Genomic DNA, 15,799 nt, shown 5'->3' on the forward strand with positions numbered 1-15,799 from the left:
TAGCCCTGGGCTCATTACAGACCTCACATTCAGTCAATAAGATTTCGGCGCAGCAGAGTGACTAACCTTGCCTCACCCAGGGCCCTCACTAATGTGAATATATTGAATGCTAGGGCAATGTGGCGGGGGCTCCCGAGTGTCGAAGCAGTCTAAGGCATTGCATCTCAGTGCAAGGGGTATCACTACAGACCCTGGTTTGATTCCAGGCTGTATCACAATCCCATAGGGCGGCGCACAATTGGCCCAGCGTCGTTAGGGTTTGACCGGGGTAGGCTGTCATTGTAAATAAGAATTTGTTCTTAACTGACTTGCCTAGTTAAATAAAGACATTTTATTTTATATCAGCCTCAGCTTTGCTGCAGTAGAGCCACTCATTAGCATTAGATTTGAATTTGTGTTTCATTAACTTCTAAAGAAAGTATGCTGACTTTACCATGAACTTTGACTGAGAGCCCCTGGAGGCTTATCCATTTTTCACCTTCTCTGTGGGTGATTTTTGGAGGACTTACATCAACTTTTCATTCTTTTCTGGCTAGTTCCCTTTTGGGGACTTCTTTGAGCACCATAGCCCAGCTCTTATTTGTCTCTAGCAGGACGAGGCGTGACTCTCAAATGTCTCTACACAGCCAAGGTACCCCTGGAATAAGCTGTGGCCCAGTGTAGTCCGCTATGTCCCCTGTGTCACCCCCTCCCCCTCTCATTCATCCGTCTCTGGGGTTGTGGAGGCAGCTGAAAAGGGAGAGTCGCTTGGCGGATCTATCCGGATGAATATGAATGAGAGCTCAGCTCCTTGGCAGCACACACACACAGTCTCGGGGTCGCTTGAAACTGCCTGAGCTGTCTCCAGCTCTACAGTGTCAGTGGGAGGAAAAACCTGCCACCGTATCAGCTTGCTGTCTCCAAAGACAGGCCCTCGAATCCCCTTTCAGACTAGGGGGAGGGAGAGAGTGAGTGGGAGAAAGGGAGAGAGAGAGAGTGAAAGAGAGAGATAGAAAGGACTAGCTGAGCGAGAGAGAAAGAGTGAGTGAGTGAGGGAAAGGCGACTAGCTGAGAGAGAGAGAGAGAGAGAGAGAGAGAGAGAGAGAGAGAGAGAGAGAGAGATGGCTCAGTTAGAAGTTGTGAGTGACTATGATCGACCAGTCTGAAAAAAGCCACGTTTAAGCCTCGGAAACATACTGTCAGATTTCCCCTTTAATGTACATTTGAACGCCTTAATATCCGGCAGCGATGGCGATGGCTCTTTCTTTGCCAAGATGAAACTTTAGTCTTAAAGAGAAAATAAAAAAGGGACCTGGAGAATGTCAGTGGTGGTAGAGGATGTGTGTGTCTTTAGTGTGTGTGTATGTATTTGAACACGTCCAGCTAGGGTTCAGGCAGTGGTGCTACAGCCCCTAAGCAGGACTTGGTTTCAGCAAACTCCTTAATAATTGAGCTTTGTTGGCCTGCTAATCAATTAGCTAAATAATTCAGTATGCAGTGTGCAGGAGAGGAGAGTTATAGTAAATAACAGCCATGGATCACCTCGCTTAGAGGCAGTTTTCTGATTAATATGGTACGAATGGCACTGGTGTGGTCACTGCGGTATTGAATGTAAACATCCATCTCTTTTAGCGATGGAGCTACTGCATAGCATCTTACTCCAAAGCACTAAAGCAGGAGTCCTCTCCTGAAAAGTCCACAGCATTTTATAGTTGCTATCTATTAGCAGCACTGAAGTCAGCAATTTCCAACAGGGTAGTAGTCATAGCTAGCAACCTACACAACACTACAAGCAGTAATTTCTAGCTCTCACATGTCCTATGTTGTTGCTTTCCAGATATGTGAATGCACAGACATATTGTCATGCAATCCTGAGGCCCATTGTCATGCTATTCATCCGCCACAGAAGCCCTAGCATTAAATATCTTCACATTTTACTCTGACACTACCGCCTAGCATCTTTTTTTAAATATATTTTTTTACATTTATTTAACTAGGCAAGTCCGTTAAGAACAAAGTCTTATTTACAATGACGGCCTACAACAGCCAAACCCTAACCCGGACGACGCAGGGCCGATTGTGCGCCACCCTATGGGACTCCCAATCACGGCAGGTTGTGATACAGCCTGCAATCAAACCAGGGTCTGTAGTGACACCTCTAGCACTGAGATGCAGTGCCTTAGACCTCTTCCACACTCGGGAGCCCGATGTGCATTCCCAACCTGTCACAGAGTCACTGGGCACAAAGTCTGTCCACAAAGTCTGTCCAGAAATTGGGAATCCCTTGTTTTTAAAAATAAGACTCCAACTCCTAAACGGTAAACACTGGGATAAGAAGGATAGAAAACGATAGGTTATTGTACTGTATGCTGATTTCGATCCTCATGCCCCATTCGTCCTATGATTGGCGGGATTACGTTGGTAATTGGGTCTCTAAGTAGCTGTCCTACCACTTACGGACTCCATACGGACTAAATAATTAAATAAACAGAGTCAAAGTGAACTAGTCCGATGGAGGTAGTGGGGCTGAGGCTGGGGGGATGAGGTGGCTGAGGCGGGGGGATCTTGACAGGGACTGGCCCTGGGCGGATGACCCCGGTGCAAGCTGAGGCTTGGGGAGGAGGGTGAAGAGCCTTGACTGGCCACGCTCTCAGGTCCTCATTAGAGCAGGCAGCAGGTACACCCCCTCTTCTATGGGATTTTTTCTTGGCTGTCACAATCTATCTTTCTCTCTCTCGCCGCCTCTTGGACTGTTTCTCTCTCACTGTCTTTCTTTATCTCTCTCTTCTCCACTGGTCTAATTTGATTATCTGTCTCCTGCTATCTTTCTCCTCTCCCTCCTACTCAGTATCCTCTCTTTTGTCAATATCTCTCTTTCCCTCCCTCTCTTTCTTCCTCTCTTTCTTCCTTATTTATTTTTCTCTCTGTCTCTCCTTTCTTATTTGACTCTTAGTCTCTTTCTCTTCTTCCTCATCTGCTTCTCTTTTATTTGTCTGCACTTTTCATCCTCAATGTCTGAGTACTTGTAATATTTAAATACTGTCTGCACTATACGTTCATAACAACACTATTGTACAGATGTAGGATTTTAATTTGCCCAGCAGGAAATGCAAACTTGTAGTGTATTCAAGGTTTAAAAAGGCTTCTAACGTATGTAATTTCCACTTTAAAATGTCAGACTTGATTTTCCCGAACAAAAATTGTAGCAAACATTTTTTTCCATGAAATGTAATCCACATAATAATTCACAATTCCTGTAGCGGCAGGATTATCTTCCTGCTGTAGCAAACTGGCTCAAATTCAGATCCTACATCTGTACGTTCTAAGTATACTTGGTATCCATGAGTACATCTGACTCAGGGAAAGTAGATAGAGGGCTTCATTAGCAAAATCCCAAAGTATACCTTTAAAGATTGTTTGCAATTAATTTGGCCTTCACCTCTCTCTGCAGCAACAGCAATTGCACAATGATCAATTTAATTATTATCTACGATCGATGGCAGGTGGGGAAGGAGCAGTGCTTATACAAATACAAACACACACGCACACACGCTTATTCATAGTCATGTTCAATGTCACCCTCTGCAAATGCTTGCCTGAAAGACCATGAACTGGGAGACTCCCAAAAAGATTGGTGTAAAATTTTGAATCAGAAGATGTTGTGTTCCAATATGGCAGCTGGTGTCATTTGACTCCAAATTCTGCCCTCTCTGCTACTCTGCTCAAAGTGTGTGTGTTTGATAGTATGCAAGCAGGTTTGTGAGTGTGTACATTTATATGCGTATAGGGTACTTACAGTTGAAGTCGGACGTTTACATTCACTTATGTTGGAGTCATTAAAACTCGTTTTTCAACCACTCCACAAATTTCTAGTTAACAAACTATAGTTTTGGCAAGTCGGTTAAGACATCTACTTTGTGCATGACACAAGTCATTTTTCCAACAATTGTTTACAGACAAATTATTTCATTTATAAATCACTGTTTCACAATTCCAGTGGGTCAGAAGTTTACATACACTAAATTGACTGTGCCTTTAAACAGCTTGGAAAATTCCAGAAAATGATGTCATGGCTTTGGAAGCTTCTGATAGACTAATTGACATAATTTGAGTCAATTGGAGGTGTACCTATGGATGTATTTCAAGGCATACCTTCAAACTCAGTGCCTCTTTGCTTGACATCATGGGAAAACCAAAAGAAATCAACCAAGACCTCAGAAAACAATTGTCGACATCCACAAGTCTGGTTCATCCTTGGGAGCAATTTCCAAACGCCTGAAGGTACCACGTCCATCTGTACAAACAATAGTACGCAAGTATAAACACCATAGGACCACGCAGCTGTCATACCGCTCTGGAAGGAGACGCGCTCTGTCTCGTAGAGATGAACGTACTTTGGTGCGAAAAGTGCAAATCAATCCCAGAACAACAGCAAAGGACCTTGTGAAGATGCTGGAGGAAACAGGTACAAAAGTATCTATATCCACAGTAAAACGAGTCAAGCTCAGCAAGGAAGAAGCCACTGCTCCAAAACCCCCCATAAAAAGCCAGACTACGGTTTGCAACTGCACATGGGGACAAAGATCGTACTTTTGGAGAAATGTCCTCTGGTCCGATGACACAAAAATATAACTTTTTGGCCATAATGACCATCGTTATGTTTGGAGGAAAAAGGGGGGGGCTTGCAAGCCGAAGAACGTCATCCCAACCATGAAGCACGGGGGTGGCAGCATCATGTTGTGGGAGTGCTTTGCTACAGGAGGGACTGGTGCACTTCACAAAATAGATGGCATCATGAGGCAGGACAATTATGTGGATATATTGAAGCAACATCTCAAGACATCAGTCAGGAAGTTAAAGCTTGGTCGCAAATGGGTCTTCCAAATGGACAATGACCCCAAGCATACTTCCAAAGTTGTGGCAAAATGGCTTAAGAACAACAAGTCAAGGTATTGGAGTGGCCATCACAAAGCCCTGACCTCAATCCTATAGAAAATTTGTGGGCAGAACTGAAAAAGCTTGTTTAAGCAAGGAGGCCTACAAACCTGACTCAGTTACACCAGCTCTGTCAGGAGGAATGGGCCGAAATTCATCCAACTTATTGCGGGAAGCTTGTGGAAGGCTACCCGAAACGTTTGACCCAAGTTAAACAATTTAAAGGCAATGCTACCAAATACTAATTGAGTGTATGTACACTTCTGACCCAATGGGAATGTGATGAAAGAAATAAAAGCTGAAATAAATAATTCTCTCTACAATTCTTCTGACATTTCACATTCTTAAAATAAAGTGGTGATCCTAACTGACCTAAGACAGGGTATTTTTACTAGGATTAAATATCAGGAATTGTGAAAAACTGAGTTTAAATGTATTTGGCTAAGGTGTATGTAAACGTCCGACTTCAACTGTATATTATGCGGCTTTCACAAGGGCCAGTGGACAGTAGTTAAGATACCCAGATATATCAGGGTCAGAGAGGGACTCAACGGGGGTCCAGCAGCGCGATTAGTATGCAGGCTAGTACACCTCCCCTGGGTCTCGGCAGAGTGTGTGTGTTCGTTTGTGTGTGTGTTAGTATGCCTCTCCATGCCTGTGTGTGTGTGACCTTCATGTAGAACCGTGTCTACAAACACTTAATTATCCTCTTACTACTCAGGTTGCCCATCTCGCCGTGAGACAGATGTGTCATGTGTTAGTCATGTATCTGTGGAATAAACAAGCACTCGCTGGAACAGGCTAATAGATATTTAGCAGATTTTTAGGGGCGTTTGTGATGCTTTACTGTTTACCATTGACCCAGCTGTGCTGATATTACATTTTATTGGCTGGGATAAAAGCAATTAAACCTGCCGCTAAGGCATCACTGTAAGTTCCATATGCTCCATTCCCTATGTAACAACCTTTAGAGAGGGAGAGTACGAACTCTGACTCACCTCTTCAAACCATAGTATATTACAAATTGGTGTGTGTGTTTTTATTACTTTACTAGGCAAGTCAGTTAAGAACCAATTCTTATTTACAATGACGGCCTACACCGGCCAAACCCAGGCAACGCTGGGCCAATTGTGCGCCGCCCTATGGGACTCCCAAACACGGCCGGTTGTGATACAGCCTGGGGGGGTGTGTGTGTGTGTGTGTGTGTGTGGGCAGAAATCCGGGGCCAGCAAAAATGTAGGAACTCATCATCACTAAATTATAATAAAAGTATTGTCTACCTACAGTATAACCCAGGGTTTCCCAAACTCGCTCCTGGGGCCAGCCCTGGGTGCACGTTTAGTTTTTTACATTAGCACTACACAACGGATTCAAATAACAATCAAAGTATTACTGCCCTGATATGACAGTAATACTGTCTCACGTGCTTCTACACCTGCATTACTAGCTGTTTGGGGTTTTAGGCTGGGTTTCTGTACAGCACTTCGAGATATTAGCTGATGTACGAAGGGCTATATAAAATAAACTTGATTGATTGATTGATTGATACTCACAATAGGCTTGGAAATCTCTCAGATCACTGGCTCAGCGACCAGGAGATAGTAGTCTGGGTGGCCACAAATAATATTGACTCAAAACAAATGAACTTTTTTAATTACTCTGACATTTTTTAAATCAATAATTACATCCTTAACTTAACTTTTCCTAAAGTCTATCCAACACACTGTCATTGTTAGAATCTTAATATCACGGACATAATTTTTGTTAGAAGCAGTTTTTAGGGGCCTAGTGTTTAGAGCATTGGGCCAGTAACCTGAAAGGTTGCTGGATCAAATCCCTGAGCTGACAAGGTAAAAATCTGTCGTTCTGCCCCTGAACAAGGCAGTTAACCCATTGTTCCCTGGTAGGCCGTCATTATAAATATGTGTTCTTAACTGACTTGCCTAGTTCAATAAAGGTAAAAAAAAAATTAAGAGGGCATGTTTTTAGTTTTTTTATGCCCATCAGGCCTGCACAGCGGATGATGGCCAATTGAAACTACACCTAAACTACAGTATATCGAAACTCATTTCACACATATAATAGAGTTAGCCTAAAGAAAATAATACATTGACAATAGTCTGATGGGTGAGAACATTATCAATTGTTAAATGGTTTATGAAGAAGAATCTGATGAACAGTGCAGCTTGGAATTGACACAGGCAGGAAAATGAGTGCCAAAAGTTTAGTGGGTGGAATAGTGGAGTGTCACGTTCCTGACCTGTTGTCTGTTATTTTTGTATGTGTTTAGTTGGTCAGGGCGTGAGTTGGGGTGGGCATTCTATGTTTTGTGTTTCTATGTTTAGGCCATTGGTAATTAGCCTTATATGGTTCTCAATCAGAGACAGGTGTTTGTCGTTTCCTCTGATTGGGAACCATATAAAGGTAGGGTGTTCACACTGTTTGTTTGTGGGTGGTTGTCTTCCGTGTCTGTATGTATGTTTGTACCACACGGGACTGTAGCGTTTTGGTTTGTAGTCTATACCTGTTCGTACGTTCTTCGTGTTATTTGTAAGTTCTCTAGTTCAGGTCTGTCTTCGTTCGTTTTGTTATTTTGTAATTATTCCAAGTGTTGTTTCGTGTTCGTCTTCGTCGTTTAATAAATTCATTATGTTTTCTAAACCCGCTGCATGTTGGTCTGATCTCTACTGTAACGTCCGAAGAGGAGGAGAACAGCCGTTACATGGAGAGCAATTGGAGGTTTACTTAGTAGCAATGCAAATATCATGGTACAGCTATATGGACACTCAACTACTAAGGCACTTTTTAATGGTAAATTAACAAACATTCAATTGTCAAGAGGAGTAAAACAAGGTTGTCCACTATTGGCATATCAATTTATTGTGACCATCAATGTTAGCTATTAAAATCAGATCCAAAAATAATGCAAAGGAGTTAGAAATCAAGGGATTAAAAACAAAGGTGTCATTGTACACTGATGATTCATGCTTTCTTTTATATCCACAATTTGGATCGCTCCACAGCCTCGTAGAGGATCTAGATACTTGTTCTAACCTCTCTGGATTACAACCAAATTACGATAAATGTACTATGTTACGTATTGGATTACAAAAAAATACAACTTTTACATTACCGTGTAGTTTACCAATAAAATGGTCTGACGGTGATGTGGACATACTCGGTATACATATCCCGATAGAAAGAAATTATCTCAATACAATACATTTTAATAGAAAGTTAGCCAAATTAGATACGTATTTTCATTTCCATGGTAGCAAAATCGTGTATATTTGTGGAAAAATCTTCCTGATTAACTCTTTAGTCATATCCCAGATTACCTATTTGCTTATGGTCTTGCCTACACCTAGCGACCTGTTTTTTTAATTATATCAACAAAGAAATATGACATTTGATTTCGAACAGCAGACAGACAAAATTAAACAGGCCTATTTAAAGGTGTCAGTCATACAAAAGTTATACTCACATTAAATCCGAAATGGTTCTCTAGCAGATTAGTAAGAATGTCTCACCCCATGTTCAAGAATGGCCTTTTTCCCTTTATTCAGATTACAACCTCTCCCTTTCAGTTATTTGAAAATGAAATAATCTCCAAAATAGCACTATTTTTTAAAACAAGCCATAGAAAGTTGGCTGCAAATTCAATTTATCCACCAGAAAAGACAGAACAAATAATACAACAATTATTGTGTTTAAAATCAAAAATACGAATTGATAACAAACCATATTTTGGGGATTATTATTATTATTTTTTATATTATTTTTATAAATTATATAATAAATAGGACTGGTGGAGTTATTTAACAAATGTTGCTAACAAAAATATATGGAAATGTCTGCTCTACCCAAAATTACAACCAACTAATTGCAGCATTACCACAAAAATGGAAGAGTGTAAGTGGAAGAGGGAAAAACGAAGGAACTTCTCTGTTGGCCCTGCATTAAAGACCAAAATTGGTGAAGAATAAATAAATAAAAAAGTATACCAGTTTCAATTAAGTACCAAAAAATTGACAGCTGTGCCATATAGATTGCTAAATACTTGGGAAGAGATTTTCAATGTACCGATTCCATGGCACATGATTTATGAACAGATACGCAAAACGCCTGATTCAAAAAGTTGCATTTTTCAATTTAAATTATACAAAATTCTTGCAACCAATAGAATGTTACATATATGGGGGATACAACCATCCCAGCTCTGCAGATTTTGCTGTGAAGACACCGAATCTTTAGATCATTTGTTTTGCTACTGTCCATATGTAGCTTGTTTTTGGTTGCAGGTTCATGAATGGTTGAATAAGGGCAACATTTACCTGGAGCTAACCCTGCAGATAGCACTACCAGGTGATTTGAAACATCATAGTCAATTCATCAATAATATAATAATACTTTTAGCGAAAATGTTTATCTTTACTTTACAATCTGTAGAAACTATGAAAATAGAAAGGGTCAGAACTTTTGTGAAACATCACAGCAGTTGAAAAATATGGCAAATGTGTTGTTTTTTTTTAAATGGATGGTGTTAAGAGATAGATGGGAGGGGTTGAGTGGAGCTGAAGGGTGGGATTAAAAACAAAATGATAACTATTGTAAAATACATTGCGTCCATGAAATATATATAGTATGTATAAGCTGGAAGTAGAAGCCTAAGTGTTGTTGTCCATTAGTTTACTCCAATTAGGGGAGGGGTAGTAGGGTTAGGGAAAATAATATATTTCTACCTTTTCACACGTGTGTGTGAATATCTCTAACAGTCACCCCAGCATGAGTTGTTTTATGCATGTGATGTCAGAATGCACTATATGACTTTACATAAGTATTCATACCCTTTACTCAGTACTTTGTTGAAACACCTTTGCCAGTGATTACAGCATCGAGTCTTCTTGGGTATGACGGTACAAGCTTGGCACACTTCTCTGCAAATCCTCTCAAGCTTTGTTAGATTGGATGGGGAGAGTTGCAAGACAGCTATTTTCAGGTCTCTACAGAGATTTTTCGATCGGGTTCAAGTTCGGGCTCTGGCTGGGCCACTCAAAGACATTCAGAGACTTGTCCCGAAGCCTCATCTGCATTGTCTTGGCTGTGTGCTTAGGGTCATTGTCCTGTTGGAAGGTGAAACTTCACCCCAGTCTGAGGTCCTGAGCGCTCAGGAGCAGGTTTTCATCAAGGATCTCTCTGTACTTTGCTCCGTTCATCTTTTCCTCGATCCTGACTAGTCTCCCAGTCCCTGCCGCTGAAAAACATCCTCACAGCATGATGCTGCCACTACCATGCTTCACCTTAGGGATGGTGCCAGGTTTCCTCCAGACGTGACGGTTGGCATTCAGGCCAAACAGTTCAATCTTGGTTTCATCAGACCAGAGGTCTGAGAGTCTTAAGGTGCCTTTTGGCAAACACCAAGCAGGATGTCATGTGCCTTTTATTGAGGAGTGGCTTCTGTCTGGCCACTCTACCCTAAAGGCGTGACTGGTGGAGTGATGCAGAGATGGTTGTCCTTCTGGAAGGTTCTCCCATCTCCACAGAGGAACTCTAGAGTGCTGTCAGTGACCATCGGGTCTTGGTCACCTGCCCGGATAGCTCAGTTTGGCCGGGGGTCCAGCTCTAGGAAGAATCTTGATGGTTCCAAACTTCTTCCATTTAAGAATGACGGAGGCCACCGTGTTCTTGGTGACCTTCAATGTTGCAGACATGTTTTGGTACCCTTCCTCAGATCTGTGCCTCGACACAATCCTGTCTCGGAGTTCTACGGACAAATTCTTTAGACCTCATGGCTTGGTTTTTGCTCTGACATGCACTGTCAACTGTGGGACCTTATATAGACAGGTGTGTGCCCTTCCAAATCATGTCCAATTAATTGAATTTACCACAGCTGGACTCGAATCAAGTTGTAGAAACATCTCAAGGATGATCAATGGAAACAGGATGCAACTGACCTCAATTTCAAGTCTCATAGAAAAGGGTCTGAATATTTATGTAAATAAGGTATCTGTTTTTTATTTTTAATACATTTGTAAACAACGCTTTGTTGTTATGGGGTAAAATTTGTAGATTGCAGAGGATTAAAAAAATATATATATTTTAGAATAAGGCTGTAACGTAACAAAATGTGGAAAAAGTCAAGGGGTCTGAATCCCTTCCGAAGGCACTGTATTCGGAAAGTAATTTCTCCACATTTTGTTACGCTACAGCTTTATTCTAAAATGTATTAAATGATTTGATTTCCTCACCGATCTACACACAATAAACCATAAGTTGCTGTAGCCTATTATTTGCAAGGCACATTGGGGCATAAATAGAAAATCTTGTTTGTTTCATTTTACTGGACTCATGGTTAGTCACAGTGGAGGGAGGAAGAGAGTGTGAGTCGAAGTGGAGAAGTGTTGTGGTGATAAATAAAACAATATATAAAATTCACTCAACAGCACCCCTTTTTTATTTTACCAGGTAAGTTGACTGAGAACACGTTCAGCAACGACCTGGGGAATAGTTACAGTGGAGAGGAGGTATGAGCCTGGGGATGATTAGGTGACCATGATGGTATGAGGGACAGCTTGGGAATTTAGCCAGGACACCGGGGTTAACACCCCTACTCTTATAATAAGTGCCATGGGATCTTGAATGACCTCAGAGAGCGAGGACACTCGTCCCATCCGAAAGACAGCACCCTACACAGGGCAGTGCCAATCACTGCCCTGGGGCATTGGGATATTTTTTAGACCAGAGGAAAGAGTGCCTCCTACTGGCCCTCCAACACCACTTCCAGCAGCATCTGGTCTTCCATCCAGGGACTGACCAGGACCAACCCTGCTTAGCTTCAGAAGCAAGCCAGAAAGTGGTATGCAGGGTGGTATTTGCTGTTTTTCTCTTGTTATGTCAGTCATTGCAGACCTTAGAGAGCTCTTTATAACTTGTCAGAAATGTCTAGATCAACTAGCCGATGTCAGCTAATGTTTTTTAGCCCATTGGTCTTTGTTTGAGTCACTCAAATATCACATGAAAACACACAAGACATGGCAAAATGTGGAGAATTGCAGGAAATTAGCTTAAAAGTTGCACTATGCAGAAATCGCTCTGCCATTTCCTGATTGCTAAAACTCGAATAGTTCACCTCATTTTACTTTGTGACAAAATAAGCTAGTATAGTGAAGAGAATCATTGTACCATCTAAACCACAGTGAAACATATTTTCCATAACCAAAAATATTGTTGTTTCAGCTGTTTGAAGCTTATGTGTAAAACTGAAAGTAAAAGACGTAAAAATAAAACTTAAGAACCGGAAGCATATAAATAGTACATATAGAACAGATCTACCGCTTCTTAGATTTGCTGGTATTCTACAAACGGGACATTAAAAACTGTAATATCTTATGTTCCACCGAGTCGTGGCTGAACGACGACATGGATAATATACAATTGGCTGGGTTTTCCATGCATCGGTAGGACAGAACTGCTACTGTACTATATTAAGTAAGTATCGAGGTAATGCTCGCCAGAGGTAGAGTACCTCATGATAAGTTGTAGACCACACTATCTACCAAGAGAGATTTAATCTATATTTTTCATAGCTGTCTATTTACCACCACAAACCGATGCTGACACTAAGACCACACTCAACAAGCTTTATGAAGCAAACAAGAAAATGCTACATATCCCAACCAGAAGCCATGGATAACAGCAACATCCGCACCGAGCTAAAGGCTAGAGCTGCCGCTTTCAAGTAGCGGGACACTAATCTGGACGCAATAAGAAATGCCGCTATACCCTTAGACGAACCATCAAACAGGCAAAACGTCAATACAGGACTAAGATTGAATCGTCGGATGTGGCAGGGCAGGGCTTGCAAAGTATTACCGACTACAAAGGGTAACCCAGCCGCGAGCTACCCAGTGACGCAAGCCTACAAGATGGGCTAAATGCTTTTTATGCTCGCTTCGAGGCAAGCAACACTGAAGCATGCATGTGTTATCACGCTCTCCGTAACCGATGTGAGCAAGACCTTCAAACAGGTCAACAAAAACAATTACCAGGACATGTACTCAGAGCATGCGCGGACCAACTGGCAAGTGTCTTCACTGACATTTTCAACCTCTCCCTGACCGAGTCTGTAATACCTACATGTTTCAAGCAGACCACCATAGTCCCTGTGTCCAAAGAAGCGAAGGTAACCTGCCTAATGACTAATACGTCAGTAGCCATGAGGTGCTTTGAAAGGCTGGTCTTGGCTCACATCAACACCATCATCCCGGAAACCATAAACCCACTCCAATTCGCATACTGCCCAAACAGATACACATATGACGCAATCTCAATCGCATTCCACACTGCCCCTTTCCACCTGGACAAAAGGAACACCTATGTGAGAATGCTGTTCATTGACTACAGCTCTGAGTTCAACACCATAGTGCCCACAAAGCTCATCACTAAGCTAAGGACCCTGGGACTAAACACCTCCCTCTGCAACTGGATCCTGAACTTCCTGACAGGCCGCCCCCCAGGTGGTAAGGGTAGGCAACAACACATCTGCCACACAGGGGCCCCTCAGGGGTGATTGCTTAGTCCCCTCCTGTACTCTCTGTTCACTCATGACCATGTGGCCAAACACGACTCCAACACCATCATTAAGTTTGCCGATGACAACAGTCGTAGGCCTGATCACCCACAACGATGAGACAGCCTATAGGGAGGAGGTCAGAGACCTGGCAGTGTGGTGCCAGGACAACAACCTCTACCTCAACGTGAGCAAGATAAAGGAGATGATTGTGGACTACAGGAAATAGAGGCCCGAACACGCACCCATTCACATCAACAGGGCTGTAATGGAGCGGGTCGAGAGTTTCAAGTTCTTAGGTGTCCATGTCACCAACAATCTATCATGGTCCAAACACACCAAGAAAGTCATGAAGGGCTCACGACAATGCCTATTCCCCCTCAGGAGACTGAAAAGATTTGGCATGGGTCCCCAGATCCTCAAAAAGTTTTACAGCTGCACCATCGAGAGCATCCTGATTGGCTGCATCACCGCCTGGTATTTCAATTGCTCGGCATCTGACCGTAAGGCGCTATGGATCCAAAAGGCTCTTTAACAGCTTTACCCCTAAGCCATAAGACTGCTGAAAAATTCATCAAATGGCCACCCGGGCTATTTACATTGACACCCGCCCCTTTCTTTTTACTCGCTGTTTATTATCTATGCATATTCACTTCACCCCTACCTAAATGTACAAATGACCTCGACTAACCTGTACCCCCGTACATTGACTCAGTACCGGTACCCCCTGTATATAGCCTCGTTATTGGTATTTTATTGTGTTACTTTGTATTTAATTTTTTACTATACTTTATTTAAGTAAATAACTACTTAACTCTATTTCTTGAACTGCATTGTTAGTTATTAAGGGCTTGTAAGTAAGCATTTCACCGTAAGGTCTACTACACCTGTTGTATTCGGCGCATGTGACAAATAACATTTGATTTGATATATTGCGTTATTTTATGACTGGTTATGACACCTACATAAGAATGTCAAAATACACATTTATTGAACAAGAAGTGCCAAGAAGTTTCCTTCCTTTTGTCACGCCCTGACCTTAGAGAGCTTTTTATGTCTCTAATTTTGGTTTGGTCAGGGTGTGATTTGGGGTGTGCATTCTATGTTTTGTTTTGTATGATTTTGTATTTCTATGTTTTGGCCGGGTATGGTTCTCAATCAGGGACAGCTGTCTATCGTTGTCTCTGATTGGAAACCATACTTAGGTAGCCCTTTTCCCTCCTTTCAGTGTGGGAAGTTGTCTGTGTTTTGTGGCACTATAGCCTTAAGCTTCACGGTCGGTTTTGTATGGTTTATTGTTTTTGTCGGCGTCATCTTAAATAAAAGGAATATGTACGCTAACAACGCTGCGCTTTGGTCCAGTTCTTTCAACGGTCGTGACACCTTTTTTTAAAAATCTTAAATCCTTTGTTGTTGTTGTAATGAATTTGTTAGTCATGCTTTTTTAATCTTATTTTAAATAACTTGTAGAAAATACACGTTATGACACTGTCATGAAGCATTATAACCATCCTGTGTCACTTTACCTGGACTAAGAAAATACACTCTATGAGACTCTCAAGAAGCATTATGACCTTCCTGTGTCACTTTACCTGGACTAAGAAAATGCACTTTATGACACTCTCAATAAGCATTATGACCTTCCTGTGTCACTTTACTTGGACTAAGAAAATACACTTTATGACACTGTCAAGAAGCATTATGACCTTCACAATCATTTAAGCCAGATAGGCCTATCACATGCATTCCCTTATATCAGTCATCAGTCAAAAAAAGGGTGTCTTGTCCTGCTCCTGAAATCTGCTCCTGCATTCATCCCAGTCATCAGTCAGAAAGAGGGTGTCTTGTCCTGCTCCTGAAATCTGCTCCTGCATTCATCCCAGTCATGAGTCAGATAGAGGGTGTCTTGTCCTGCTCCTGAAATCTGCTCCTGCATTCATCCCAGTCATGAGTCAGAAAGAGGGTGTCTTGTCCTGCTCCTGAAATCTTCTCCTGCATTCATCCATCATCAGCAACAGAGCATTGAGGTGGGTGCATGTCTGACATCAATGTGTGCACAATTACAATGTGAATTTAATATTGTAAATTGAAAAAATATATCACATAAACATACTGTTGACATGTAGGCTATGGTGTAATGGAATGTTTTGCCTTGTGTGGTAGGTTTTGTGGGTTTTGACACTTATGTAGGTGTCATAACCAGCCATGAATAACTACTGTTGTGGGTTTTGACACTCTTATGTAGGTGTCATAACCAGTCATAAAATAATGCAATATGTCATAACAGGTTTAAATATACAGTATGTGTCATTACAG

The sequence above is a fragment of the Salvelinus namaycush genome, chromosome 20, assembly GCF_016432855.1.
Source record: "Salvelinus namaycush isolate Seneca chromosome 20, SaNama_1.0, whole genome shotgun sequence".
Lineage (NCBI taxonomy): Eukaryota > Metazoa > Chordata > Actinopteri > Salmoniformes > Salmonidae > Salvelinus > Salvelinus namaycush.